Genomic DNA, 15,554 nt, shown 5'->3' on the forward strand with positions numbered 1-15,554 from the left:
ATAGTCAAAGCTATGGTTTTTCCAGTAGTCACGTATGGATGTGAGAGCTGGACCACAAAGAAGGCTGAGCACCAAAGAATTGATGCTTTTGAACTGAGGTGTTGGATAAGACTCTTGAGAGTCCCTTGGACTGCAAGAAGATCAAAACAGTCAATCCTAAAGGAAATCAATCCTGAATATTCATTGGAAGGACTGATGCTGAAGCTGAAGCTCCAATACTTTGGCCACCTGAAGTGAAGAGCCAAGTCATTAGAAAAGACCCTAATTCTGGGAAAGATTGAAGGCAGGAGGAGAAGGGGATGACAGAGGATGAGATGGTTGAATGGTATCACCGACTCAATACACATGAGTTTGAACAAGATCCGGGAGATGGTGAAGGACAGGGAAGCCTGGCATGCTACAGTCCATGGAGACACAAAGAGTCAGACACAACTGAGCAACTGAACAGCAACAAGGTTCAATAATACATTAAATACACCATGATCAAGTGGGATTTATCCCAAAGATACCAGGATGGCTCAATATCTGCAAATCAATGTGATACGCCACATTAACCAATTGAAGAATAAGAATCATATGATCATCTCAATAGATGCAGAAAAAGTTTTTGACAAATTCAATATCAATTTATGCTAAAAACTGTCCAGAAAGTGAGTATAGACAGAACATACCTCAGCATAACAAAGACCATATATAACAAGCCCACAGCTAATATCACACTCAATGATCAAAAGCTAAAAGTATTGCTTTTGAGATCAGCAATAAGACAAGGATGCCCACTATCACCACTTCTATCTAACATAGAATTGAAAATCCTAGCCACATCTATCATAAAAGGAAAAGGATAAAAGGAATCCAAATTACAAAGGAAGAAATAGAACTGTCACTGTTTGTAGATAACATGATACCATAAACAGGAAATCCTAAAAAACACCACCAAAAACCTACTAGAACTCAAAGATTTCAGTAAAGTTGGAGGTACAAAATTAATACACAGAAATCTGTTACATTTCTATGGACTAACAACAAACTATCTGAAGGAAAAAATAAGAAAACAACCCCATTTACAATCACATCAAAGAGAATAAAATACCTAGGAAAAATTGTAAGAAGAAAAAAAATCTTTACTTGAAAAACTATAAGTCACTAATGAAAGAAATGGGAAACCAACCAAAAAAAAGATAAAAAGATACACTATGTTCATGGACTCAAAAATTAATGTTAAAATGACCATACTACCTAAGGCAATCTACAGATTCATTGCATTCCTATCAAAATACCAATGGCACTTTCCACCATACTATAAAATAATTAATGCACAACAAAAGAGACAAGAAATACAATGGAGAGAAGACAGCCTCTTTCATAAATGGTATGGGGAACACTGGACAGCTACATGTGAAAGAATCAAACTGGATTACTGACTCACACCATGCACAAAAATACATTCAAATGGATTACAGATTTAAGGGTCAGAAAGAAATAGGCAAGGGAGACTAAGAGGTACAAACTTCCAGTTGCAAATAAATGAGTCACAGGTATGAAATGTACAATGTGGAGAATACATGCTAAGTAGCTTCAGTTGTGTCTGACTCTTTGCAACCCTATGGACTGTAGCCCACCAGGCTCCTCTGTCCATGGGATTCTCCAGGCAAGAAAACTGGATTTCCTCCTCCAATGGATCTTTATAACCCAGGGATCAAACCTGCATCTCTTATGTCTCCTACACTGGCAGGCAGGTTCTTTACCACTAGCACAACATGGAAAGATAATATAGTCAATACCCGTGTAATATCTTTGTGTGGTGACATGTTGTAACTAGACTTATCACCGTCATCATTTTGAACTGTTTATAAATATAAAATCACTGGTGTGTGAAAGGAACTAACATACTGTTTTAGGTCACTTATACTTCAAAAATAAGCTCTTAAAAAAGAGATCAGATTTATGGTTATGGAATTGTGTCCACTAGAGAAGGGAATGGCAAACCACTTCAGCATCCTTGCCTTGAGAACCCCAAGAACAGTATGAAAAGGCAAAATGATAGGATACTGAAAGAGGAACTCCACAGGTCAGTAGGTGCTCAATATGCTACTGGAGATCAGTGGAGAAATAACTCCAGAAAGAATGAAGGGATGGAGCCAAAGCAAAAACAATACCCAGTTGTAGATATGACTGGTAATAGAAGCAAGGTCCGATGCTGTAAAGAGCAATATTGCATAGGAACCTGGAATGTCAGGTCCATGAATCAAGGCAAATTGGAAGTGGTCAAACAGAAGATGGCAAGAGTGAAAGTCGAAATTCTAGAAATCAGCAAACTAATATGGACTGGAATGGGTGAATTTAACTCAGATGACCATTATATCTACTATTGCGGGCAGGAATCCCTTAGAAGAAATGGAGTAGCCATCATGGTCAACAGGAGTCCGAAATGCAATACTTGGATGCAATCTCAAAAATGACAGAATGATCTCTGTTCGTTTCCAAGGCAAACCATTCAATATCACAGTAATCCAAGTCTATGCCCAACAAGTAACGCTGGAGAAGCTGAAGTTGAACGGTTCTATGAAGACCTACGGGACCTTTTAGAACTAACACACCCAAAAGATGTCCTTTTCATTATAGGGGACTGGAATGCAAAAGTAGGAAGTCAAGAAACATCTGGAATAACAGGCAAATTTGGCCTTGGAATATGGAATGAAGCAGGGCAAAGGCTAATAGAGTTCTGCCAAGAGAACGCACTGGTCATAGCAAACACCCTCTTCCAACAACACAAGAGAAGACTCTACACATGGACATCACCAGATGGTCAACACCGAAATCAGATTCATTATATTCTTTACAGCCAAAGATGGAGAAGCTCTATACAGTCAACAAAAACAAGATCAGGAGCTGACTGTGGCTCAGATCATGAACTCCTTATTACCAAATTCAGACTTAAATTGAAGAAAGTAGGGAAAACCACTAGACCATTCAGGTATGACCTAAATCAAATCCCTTATGATTATACAGTGGAAGTGAGAAATAGATTTAAGGGACTAGATCTGATAGAGCGCCTGAAGAATTATGGACAGAGGTTTGTGACATTGTACAGGAGACAGGGATCAAGACCATCCCCATGGAAAAGAAATCAAAAAAGCAAAATGGCTGTCTGAGGAGGCCTAAAAATAGCTGTGAAAAGAAGAGAACTGAAAAGCAAAGGAGAAAAGGAAAGATATCAGCATCTAAATGCAGAGTTCCAAAGAATAGCAAGGAGAGATAAGAAAGCCTTCCTCAGCGATCAATGCAAAGAAATAGAAGACAAAAACAGAATGGAAAAGACTAGAGATCTCATCAAGAAAATTAGAGATAACAAGGGAACATTTCATGCAAAGATGGGCTCAATAAAGGACAGAAATGGTATGGACCTAACAGAAGCAGAAGATATTAAGAAGAGGTGGCAGGAATACACAGAAGAACTATACAAAAAAGATCTTCATGACCCAGATAATCACGATGGTGTGATCACTGACCTAGAGCCAGACATCCTGGAATGTGAAGTCAAGTGGGCCTTAGAAAGCATCACTACGAACAAAGCTAGTGAAGGTGATGGAATTCCGGTTGAGCTATTTCAAATCCTGAAAGATGATGCTGTGAAAATGCTGCACTCAATATGCCAGCAAACTTGGAAAACAGCAGTGGCCACAGGACTGGAAAAGGTCAGTTTTCAGTCCAATCCCAAAGAAGGTGAAAGCGAAGTCGCTCAGTCGTGTCAGACTCTTTGCAACCCCATTGACAGAAGCCTGCCAGGCTCCTCCATCCATGGGATTCTCCAGGCAAGACTACTGCAGTGGGTTGCCATTTTCTTCTCCAGGGGATCTTCCCAACCCAGGGATTGAACCCAGGTCTCCCACATTGCAGGCAGACGCTTTAACCTCTGGGGTTTAAACTCTAGGGAAGCCCTAGAATCCCAAAGAAAGGCAATGCCAAAGAATCCTCAAACTACTGCACAATTGCACTCATCTCACACGCTAGTAAAGTAATGCTCAAAATTCTCCAGCCAGGCTTCAGCAATATGTGAACAGTGAACTTCCAGATGTTCTAGCTGGTTTTAGAAAAGGCAGAGGAACCAGAGATCAAATTGCCAACATCCACTGGATCATTGAAAAAGCAAGAGAGTTCCAGAGAAACATCTATTTCTGCTTTATTGACTATGCCAAAGCCTTTGTGTGGATCGTAATAAACTGTGGAAAATTCTTCAAGAGATGGGAATACCAGAACACCTGACCTGCCTCTTGAGAAACCTATATGCAGGTCAGGAAGCAACAGTCAGAACTGGACATGGAACAACAGACTGGTTCCAAATAGGAAAAGGAGTACATCAAGGCTGTATATTGTCACCCTGCTTATATAACTTATAAGCAGAGTACATCATGAGAAACACTGGACTGGAAGAAGCACAAGCTGGAATCAAGACTGCCGGGAGGAGGCGGTTCTAAGATGGCGGAGGAATAGGATGGGGACACCACTTTCTCCCCCACAAATTCATCAAAAGAACATTTAAACACTGAGTAAATTCCACAAAACAACTTCTGAATGCCGGCAGAGGACATCAGGCACCCAGAAAAGCAGCCCATTGTCTTTGAAAGGAGAGAGAAGAAATCCAGCTCCACCCATCAGAACACCAAAACAAGCTTCCCTAACCAAGAAACCTTGACAAGCCACTGTACAACCCCACCCACAGTGAGGAAACTCCACAATAAAGAGAACTCCACAAACTGCCAGAATTCAGAAAGGACACCCAAAACTCAGCAATATAAACAAGATGAAGAGACAGAGGAATACCCAGCAAGTAAAGGAAGAGATAGGAAATCTACCTGATAAAGAATTCCAAATAATGATAGTGAAAATGATCCAAAATCTTGAAATCAAAATGGAATCACAGATAAATAGCCTGGAGACAAGGACTGAGAAGATGCAAGAAAGGTTTAACAAGGACCTACAAAAAATAAAAAAGAGTCCATATATAATGAATAATGCAGTAAATGAGATCAAAAACACTCTGGAGGCAACAAATAGTAGAATAACAGAGGTAGAAGACAGGATTAGTGAATTAGAAGATAGAATGGTAGAAATAAATGAATCAGACAGGAAAAAAGAAAAACGAATTAAAAGAAATGAGGACAATCTCAGAGACCTCCAGGACAATGTTAAACGCCCCAACATTCAAATCATAGGAGTCCCAGAAGAAGAAGACAGAAAGAAAGACCATGAGAAAATACTTGAGGAGATAACACATGTATACCTGTGGTGGATTCATTTTGATATTTGGCAAAACTAATACAATTATGTAAAGTTTAAAAATATAATAAAATTAAAAGAAAAAAGAAAACTCCCCTAAAATGGGGCAGGAAATAATCACCCAAGTCCAAGAAACCCAGAGAGTCCCAAACAGGATAAACCCAAGGCAAAACATCCCAAGACACATATTAATCAAATTAACAAAGATCAAACACAAACAACAAATATTAAAAGCAGCAAGGGAAAAACAACAAATAACACACAAGGGGATTCCCATAAGGATAACAGCTGATCTTTCAATAGAAACTCTTCAGGTCAGGAGGGAATGGCAAGACATACTTAAAGTGATGAAAGAAAATAACCTACTGCCCAGATTACTGTACCCAGCAAGGATCTCATTCAAATATGAAGGAGAAATCAAAAGCTTTACAGACAAGCAAAAGCTGAGAGAATTCAGCACCACCAAACCAGCTCTCCAACAAATGCTAAAGGATATTCTCTAGACAGGAGACACAAAAACGGTGTATAAGCTCGAACCCAAAATAATAAAGTAAATGGCAATGGGATCATACTTATCAGTAATTACCTTAAACGTAAATGGGTTGAATGCCCCAACCAAAAGACAAAGACTGGCTGAATGGATACAAAAACAAGACCCCTACATATGTTGTCTACAAGAGACCCACCTCAAAACAGGGGACACATACAGACTGAAAGTGAAGGGCTGGATAAAGATATTCCATGCAAATAGAGATCAAAAGAAAGCAGGAGTAGCAATACTCATATCAGATAAAACAGACTTTAAAACAAAGGCTGTGAAAAGAGACAAAGGAGGACACTACATAATGATCAAACGATCAATCCAAGAAGAAGATATAACAATTATAAATATATATGCACCCAACATAGGAGCACCACAATATGTAAGACAAATGCTAACAAGTATGAAAGGGGAAATTAACAAGAACACAATAATAGTGGGAGACTTTAATACCCCACTCACACCTATGGACAAATCAACTAAACAGAAAATTAACAAAGAAACACAAACTTTAAATGATACAATAGACCAGTTAGACCTAATTGATATCTATAGGACATTTCACCCAAAAACAATGAATTTCATCTTTTTCTCAAGCGCAAACGAAACTTTCTCCAGGATAGATCATATCCTGGGCCATAAATCTAGCCTTGGTAAATTCAAAAAAACTGAAATCATTCCAAGCATCTTTTCTGACCACAATGCAGTAAGATTAGATCTCAATTACAGGAGAAAAATATTAAAAATTCCAACATATGGAGACTGAACAACACGCTGCTGAATAACCAACAAATCACAGAAGAAATTTAAAAAGAAATCAAAATTTGCATAGAAACGAATGAAAATGAAAACACAACCACCCAAAACCTATGGGACACTGTAAAAGCAGTGCTAAGGGGAAAGTTCATAGCAATACAGGCATACCTCAAAAAAGAAGAAAAAAGTCAAACAAATAACCTAACTCTACACCTAAAGCAACTAGAAAAGGAAGAAATGAAGAACCCCAGGGTTAGTAGAAGGAAAGAAATCTTAAAAATTAGGGCAGAAATAAATGCAAAAGAAACAAAGGAGACCATAGCCAAAATAAACAAAACCAAAAGCTAGTTCTTTGAAAGGATAAATAAAATTGACAAACCATTAGCCAGACTCATCAAGAAACAAAGGGAGAAAACTCAAATCAATAAAATTAGAAATGAAAATGGAGAGATCACAACAGACAACACAGAAATACAAAGGATCATAAGAGACTACTATCAGCAATTATATGCCAATAAAATGGACAACGTGGAAGAAATGGACAAATTCTTAGAAAAGTACAACTTTCCAAAACTGAACCAGGAAGAAATAGAAAATCTTAACAGACCCATCACAAGCACGGAAATTGAAACTGTAATCAGAAATCATCCAGCAAATAAAAGCCCAGGTCCAGACAGCTTCACAGCTGAATTCTACCAAAAATTTAGAGAAGAGCTGACACCTATCCTACTCAAACTCTTCCAGAAAATTGCAGAGGAAGGTAAACTTCCAAACTCATTCTATGAGGCCACCATCACCCTAATACCAAAACCTGACAAAGATGCCACAAAAAAAGAAAACTACAGGCCAATATCACTGATGAACATAGACACAAAAATCCTTAATAAAATCCAGCAATCAGAATCCAACAACACGTTAAAAAGATCATACACCATGACCAAGTGGGCTTTATCCCAGGGATGCAACGATTCTTCAATATCTGCAAATCAATCAATGTAATACACCACATTAACAAATAGAAAAATAAAAGGCATATGATTATTTCAATAGATGCAGAGAAAGCCTTTGATAAAATTCAAGATCCATTTATGATTAAACTCGCCAGAAAGCAGGAATAGAAGGAACATACCTCAACATAATAAAAGCTATATATGACAAACCCACAGCAAACATTATCCTCGATGGTGACAAACTGAAAGCATTTCCTCTAAAGTCAGGAACAAGACAAGGGTGCCCACTCTCACCACTACTATTCAACATAGCTTTGGAAGTTTTGGCCACAGCAATCAGAGCAGAAAAAGAAATAAAAGGAATCCAAATTGGAGAAGAAGAAGTAAAAGTCTCACTGTTTGCAGATGACATTATCCTCTACATAGAAAACCCTAAAGACTCCACCAGAAAATTACTAGAGCTAATCAATGAATATAGTAAAGTTGCAGGATATAAAATCAACACACAGAAATCCCTTGCATTCCTATACACTAATAATGAGAAAATACAAAGAGAAATTAAGGAAACAATTCCATTCACCATTGCAATGAAAAGAATAAAATACTTAGAAATATATCTACCTAAAGAAACTAAAGACCTATATATAGAAAACTGTAAAACACTGATGAAAGAAATCAAAGAGGACACTAATAGATGGAGAAATATACCACGTTCATGGATCGGAAGAATCAATATAGTGAAAATGAGTATACTACCCAAAGCAATCTACAGATTCAATGCAATCCCTATCAAGCTACCAACAGTATTCTTCACAGAGCTAGAACAAATAATTTCACAATTTGTATGGAAATACATAACAACTCAAATAGCCAAAGCAATCTTGAGAAAGAAGAATGGAACTGGAGGAATCAACCTGCCTGACTTCAGGCTCTACTACAAAGCCACAGTCATCAAGACAGTATGGTACTGGCACAAAGACAGAAATATAGGTGAATGGAACAAAATAGAAAGCCCAGAGATAAACCCACGCACCTATGGACACCTTATCTTTGACAAAGGAGGCAAGAATATACAATGGAGAAAAGACAATCTCTTTAACAAGTGGTGCTGGGAAAACTGGTCAATCACTTGTAAAAGAATGAAACTAGAACACTTCTAACACCATACACAAAAATAAACTCAAAATGGATTAAAGATTTAAACAAAAGACCAGAAACTATAAAACTCTTAGAGGAGACCGACAAAACACTCTCCGACATACATCACAGCAGGATCCTCTATGACTCACCTCCCAGAATACTGGAAATAAAAGCAAAAATAAACAAATGGGATCTAATTAAAATTAAAAGCTTCTGCACAACAAAAGAAACTATAAGCAAGGTTAAAAGACAGCCTTCAGAAGGGGAGAAAATAAGAGCAAATGAAGCAACTGACAAACAACTAATCTCAAAAATATACAAGCAAGTCCTGCAGCTCAATTCCAGAAAAATAAACGATCCAATCAAAAATGGGCCAAAGAACTAAATAGACATTTCTCCAAAGAAGACATACAGATGGCTAACAAACACAAGAAAAGATGCTCAACATCACTCATTATCAGAGAAATGCAAATCAAAACCACAATGAGGTACCATTTCACGCCAGTCAGAATGGCTGTGATCCAAAAGTCTACAAGCAATAAATGCTGGAGAGGATGTGGAGAAAAGGGAACCCTCTTACACTGTTGGTGGGAATGAAAACTAGTACAGCCAGTATGGAGAACAGTGTGGAGATTCCTTAAAAAACTGGAAATAGAACTGCCATATGACCCAGCAAGCCCACTGCTGGGCATACACACTGAGGAAACCAGAAGGGAAAGAGACACGTGTACCCCAATGTTCATCGCAGCACTGGTTATAATAGCCAGGACATGGAAGCAACCTAGATGTCCATCAGCAGAAGAATGGATAAGAACGCCGTGGTACATATACACAATGGAGTATTACTCAGCCATTAAAAAGAATACATTTGAATCAGTTCTAATGAGGTGGATGAAAATGGAGCCTATTATACAGAGTGAAGTAACCCAGAAAGAAAAACACCAATACAGTATACTAACGCAAATATATGGAATTTAGAAAGATGGTAATGATAACCCTGTATGCAACACAGCAAAAGAGACACAGATGTATAGAACAGTCTTTTGGACTCTGTGGGAGAGGGAGAGGGTGGGATGATTTGGGAGAATGGCATTGAAACATGTATAATATCATATATGAAACAAATTGCCAGTCCAGGTTCAATGCATGATACTGGATGCTTGGGGCTGGTGCACTGAGATGACCCAGAGGGATGGTATGGGGAGGGAGGAGGAAGAGGGGTTCAGGATGGGGAACACGTGTACACCTGTGGCAGATTCATGTTGATGTATGGCAGAACCAATACAATATTGTAAAGTAATTAACCTCCAATTAAAATAAATAAATTTATATTAAAAAAAAAGATTGCTGGGAGAAATATCAATCACCTCAGATATGCAGATGACACCACCCTTACGGCAGAAAGTGAAGAGGAACTAAAAGGCCTCTTGATGAAAGTCAAAGTGGAGAGTGAAAAAGTTGGCTTAAAGCTCAACATTCAGAAAATGAAGATCATGGCATCTGGTCCCATCACTTCATGGCAAATAGTTGGGGAAACAGTGGAAACAGTGTCAGACTTTATTTTTTGGGCTCCAAAATCACTGCAGATGGTGACTGCAGCCATGAAATTAAAAGACGCTTACACCTTGGAAGAAAAGTTATGACCAACCTAGATAGCTTATTGAAAAGCAGAGACATTACTTTGCCAACAAAGGTCCATCTAGTCAAGGCTATGGTTTTTCCAGTGGTCATGTATGGATGTGAGAGGTGGACTGTGAAGAAGGCTGAGCATTCAAGAATTAATGTTTTGAACTGTGGTGTTGGAGAAGACTCTTGAGAGTCCCTTGGACTGCAAGGAGATCCAACCAGTCCATTCTGAAGGAGATCAGCCCTGGGATTTCTTTGGAAGGAATGATGCTAAAGCTGGAACTCCAGTACTTTGGCCATGTCATGCGAAGAGTTGACTCATTGGAAAAGACTCTGATGCTGGGAGGGATTGCGGGCAGGAGGAGAAGGGGACGACAGAGGATGAGATGGCTGGATGGCATCACTGACTCGATGGACGTGAGTCTGAGTGAACTCTGGGAGATGGTGATGGACAGGGAGGCCTGGTGTGCTGTGATTCATGGGGTCGCAAAGAGTCGGACATGACTGAGAGACTGAAATGAACTGAACAGAAGTGAGGGATACAAGAGGGGATGATAGGTTGGATGAAGCTGTCAAAAGGTACAAACTTTCAGTTACAAAATAAATAGTATTAGGGATGTAATGTACAATATAATTAAAACTGCTATATGTTATATATGTGAGCTGTTAAGAGAATAAATCTTGAGAGTTTTCATCACAAGGAAAATGTGTTTTATATCTCTTTAATCTGTATTTGTCTGAGATGATAGATGTAAATGTATTGTGATGTATGTAAGTCAAATCATTATTTTGTACCCCTGAAACATATATTGTTGTGTGACAAATCTCAAGAAAACTGGAATAAAAATAAAGCACAATTCAATTTTTAAAATATAATTTATATACACAGGGTAATTTCAGAGTCATTTCCCCCTTACCCCTACAACCAAGGAGTCTGCCTTGGGGAAAAAGAGAAATAAGGATGGGATTCAGGTGAAATGGGTGGCAATAGCTAGGCTGAGGCAGTGTCTGATGGAAGGGTGATGGTGAAGAAGGGAAGTAAAGAAGGAAAATGATAGAAGGCAAGATAAAAGGGATTCATTCAGGGTGATGTACGTGTGTATAAGGTAGTAAGAATCATGTGTGTGCTTATGCACATGTGTGTGCACTTGCTCCAAGGACAGACTTTAGAGTAACGGTTTCAATGTAATCAGACTACATCTAAAAAAATTAAATTCAAAAGAATAATAAAGCTGGAGAAATCACACTACCCAAATCTAAGACTCACCATTAAAAGCTACAGTAAGCCAAACACTAGTGAATGGCTAAACCACAAAAATCAATGAAACAGAAATAGCCCCAGAATAGACCTGCACATATATAGTCAATTTTTTTAATAAACATGCAAAGAAACTCAACACAAAAAGGAGAGTCTTGGAAATTCCCTGGAAGTCTAGTGGTTAGCACTCCATACTGCCAAGAACATGGATTCAATCCCTGGTTGGGAAAATAAGACCCCACAAGCCTCTTGGTATGACAAAAATAAACAAACAGTAAATACATACACAAAGAAAAAGAAGAGTCTTTTCAACAAATGGTATTATAACTCTACATCAATCCAAAGTGTTTAAATCTTAAATATCTCTCAAAACCATCCATTTATTCCTCACTACCACCACCATCTCCCAGCCTAAGTTCTCTTCTCTGAATCCTATGTCTGTCTGTCTATTTATAACAGTTCTATCTTAATATACTCTGTTCTCTGTACTGCAAACCAAATGAGCCTTTCAAAATGCAAATCTGACCAAGCCATTCTCTGCTAAAATTCTTTACAGCTTCTCATTACAATTAGTATAAATAAAAATTCTGCTGATATGATTTAAAACGCCATAAATTACTAGGCTCCTACACCCCTGTAGCCTCATTTTGCAAGACACTCTTCCTTTCATTCCATGTTGTATCCACCGTACTCCTTCCTATCAAAGGATCTTTGTATATAAAATTTCTCCATACCTGATAAATACTTCTTGTCCTTCTCTGGATTTCAATTCTATCTTTACTTTTTCAAAAAAGCCTCTCCTAAATTTTCGAAATAGTTCGTGCTCAGTCACTCAGTCATGTCCAACTCTTTGTGAATCTATCAGGCTTCTCTGTCCATGGGATTTTCCAAGCAAGAATACTGGAATGGGTTGCCATTTCCTCCTCCAGGGGATCTTCTGGACTCAAGATTGAACCCACGTGTCCTGTGCCCTCCTGCACTGGCAGACAGATTCTTTACCAGAGAGTCACTTGGGAAGCCCCTAAATTGTTCACATCTAATTACACTGTGAACTAACCCTTTATTGTCCTTGACACCATTGTATTATTACCTTTGAATGACTGTTTGAATTTAACTGTGATTATTTCATGATCACAGCCTTGTCTTGGTGAAGGGGCTTCCATAACTCAAAGGAGCTATGAGCCATGCTGTGCAGGGTGACCCAAAACAGATGGGCCACAGTAAAGAGTTCTGACAAAAAAGTCATCCCCTGAGGAGAGAAATGTCAACCAGCTCCAGTGTTTTTGCCTAGAAAACCCCATGGACAGTATGAAAACGCAAAAAGATACTACACAGGAAGAAAAGCCCCTCCCCCTCAGATCAGAAGGTGTCCAATGTGCTACTGGGTTAGAGCAGAGGGCAATTACTAATAACTCCAGAAAGAATGAAGTGGCTGGGCCAAAGTGGAAATGACATTCAGCTATGGATGTGTCTGGTGATGAAAGTCAAGTCCAATAGTGTAAAGAGCAGTATTGCATCATATCCTAGAATGTTAGGCCCATGAATCAGTGTAAACTGGATGTGGTCAAGCAGGAGATGGCAAGAGTGAACATCAACACCTTAGGAATCAGTAAACTAAAATAGACAAGAAAGGGAGAATTTAATTCAGATGACCATTATATCTACTACTGTGGGCAACAATCCATTAGAAGAAATGGAGTAGACCTTATAGTCAACAAAAGAGTATGAAATGCAGTATTTGGTACAATCTCAAAAATGACAGAATGATCTGTTTGTTTTCAAGGCAAACCATTCAACATCAGAGTAATTCAAGTCTATGCCCCAACCACTGATGCCAAAGAAACTGAAGTTGATCAGTTCTATGAAGACCTACAAATCCTTCTAGAACTGACACCCAAAAAAGATATCCTTTTCATCACACGGGGCTGGAATGCAGAAGTAGGAAGTCGAGAGATACCTGGAGTAACAGGCAAGTTTGGCCTTGGAGTACAAAATGAAGCAGGGCAAAGGCTAACAGAATTTTGCGAAGAGAACGCACTGGTCATAGCAAACACCCTCTTCCAAAAATGCAAGAGACAACTCTACACATGGACATCACCAGATAGTCAACACCAGATTCAGACTGATTATAATTCTTTGCAGCCAAAGACGGAGAAACTCCATACAGTCAACAAAAACAAGATTAGGAGCTCAGTCAGGTCCAACTCTTTGCAATCCCATGGACTATAGCCCACCAGACTCCTCTGTCCATGGGGATTCTCCAGGCAAGAATACTGGAGTAGGTTGCCATTTCCTTCTCCAAGGGATCTTCCCCACCCAGGAACTGAACCTGCGTCTCCTGCATTGCACACAGATTCTTTACCAACTGAGCCACCAGGGGAGCCCCAAACTATGTCTATAGCTGCTCAAATAGAACAAAGCCCTAAACCAAACCTTGTCCATGTGGGAATGTAAAAGTATTTGTAAAATGCTTACAAAGTGTCATTCACTGTGCTAAGTACTGAGGTTACAGGGCAACCAAGACATGGGTGCTTAGGTCTTATTGGAGCATTCCACTGTTTGATCTGCTGACCACCTACTATGTACCATCTACTGTACTACGTAAAGAAGACTCTAAAGGGCAAATAAAGCTGTAAATAATTATACCAAAATAAATTTCATTTGTGGTAAGTGCTATAAAAGGAAAAATTCAGACTGCTATACTTATTGAAATACTCATTGGAAGGACTGATGGTGAAGCTGAAGCTCTAACACTTGGCCACCTGATTCAAAGAGCTGACTCATTGGAAAAGACTCATGCTGGGAAAGATTGAAAGCAGAAAGAGATGAGGAATATAGAGGATGAGATGGTTGGATGGCATCACTAATTCAATGGATATGAACTTGGGCAAACTCCAGGAGATGGTGAGGGACAGGGAAGCCTGGCATGCTGTAGTCCTTGGGGTTGTGAAGAGTCAGGGACAACTTGGCAACTAAACAACAACATGGAGATCTAAACTAGTTAATAATGTCAAGAAAGATTTCTAAAAATTTAATATTTAAGCTGAGACTTGAAGTATAAGTTTATATTATCAAATTTGAAAGAAATGCAAATATTATTTGCAAAAATAATGAAAGTAATTTGCTGAAGAAAGGATAAGCATTTGGAAACAGTGCTTCCCAAGAGATAGAAGAATTAGGAGTTGCAAAATCAGGTAGAGATGTGACAGGTCAAACCCAAAATCAAATATCTGTAATCATAAACAATATTGTCTTCTATAAGCAAAGGTGGCTAACTACAACCTCCAAGACAAAGTCAGCCCACAATCTTCTTTCGCAGGCCCTTGAATTAAGAATCTTTCCTCGAATCCCCAGTCCAGGTTCAATGCATGATACAGGATGCTCGGGGCTGGTGTACTGGGATGACCCAGAGGGATGATATGGGGAGGGAGGTGGGAGGGAGCTTCAGGAAGGGGAACACGTGTACACCCGTGGCAGATTCATGTCAATGTATGGCAAAATCAATACAATATTGTAAAGTAATTAGCCTCCAATTAAAATAAATTAATTAAATTTAAAAAATTAAAAAAAGAATGTTTCCTATGTTTTTATAAGATTGTTAAAAATAAAAGAAGAAAAAAAGGAGGGGAAGGAGAAAATTAACATTCTCTATATAGCCACAAAGCCTAAAATATTTACTATCTAGTCCTTTACAAAAAGTTTACCAACCCATGATCTACACATTATAATCAATTAAACCACAATGAAGCCCTTATCCTAAGAAATTCATTAAATAAATATGATTCTACCTGAACACTAAACATAGGTACTGAATATATATCATATATATCTTTCTCAAAATTGCAGCTTTGTGTCTCAAAGGTAACAAAGGCATACCAAATTTACAATCAGCTACAGAATATACACATTTGATCTCACTTAAAGGTACTATCAACACACTCTTAAATAATATAAATACTTTCACCAAGACAGTTATCAAAATGTACTATAAAAATTGATAGAG

At 38.5% G+C, this 15,554-nt stretch overlaps 1 protein-coding gene across 10 annotated transcripts in view; it reads right to left on the reverse strand.

Moving 5' to 3' along the window:
• SYCP1 (synaptonemal complex protein 1) overlaps positions 1-15,554 on the reverse strand; it is a 151,611-nt gene that overhangs the window by 86,200 nt on the left and 49,857 nt on the right. The window lies entirely within an intron of this gene.

This window comes from Bubalus bubalis, chromosome 6 (genome assembly GCF_019923935.1).
Source record: "Bubalus bubalis isolate 160015118507 breed Murrah chromosome 6, NDDB_SH_1, whole genome shotgun sequence".
Taxonomy (NCBI): domain Eukaryota; kingdom Metazoa; phylum Chordata; class Mammalia; order Artiodactyla; family Bovidae; genus Bubalus; species Bubalus bubalis.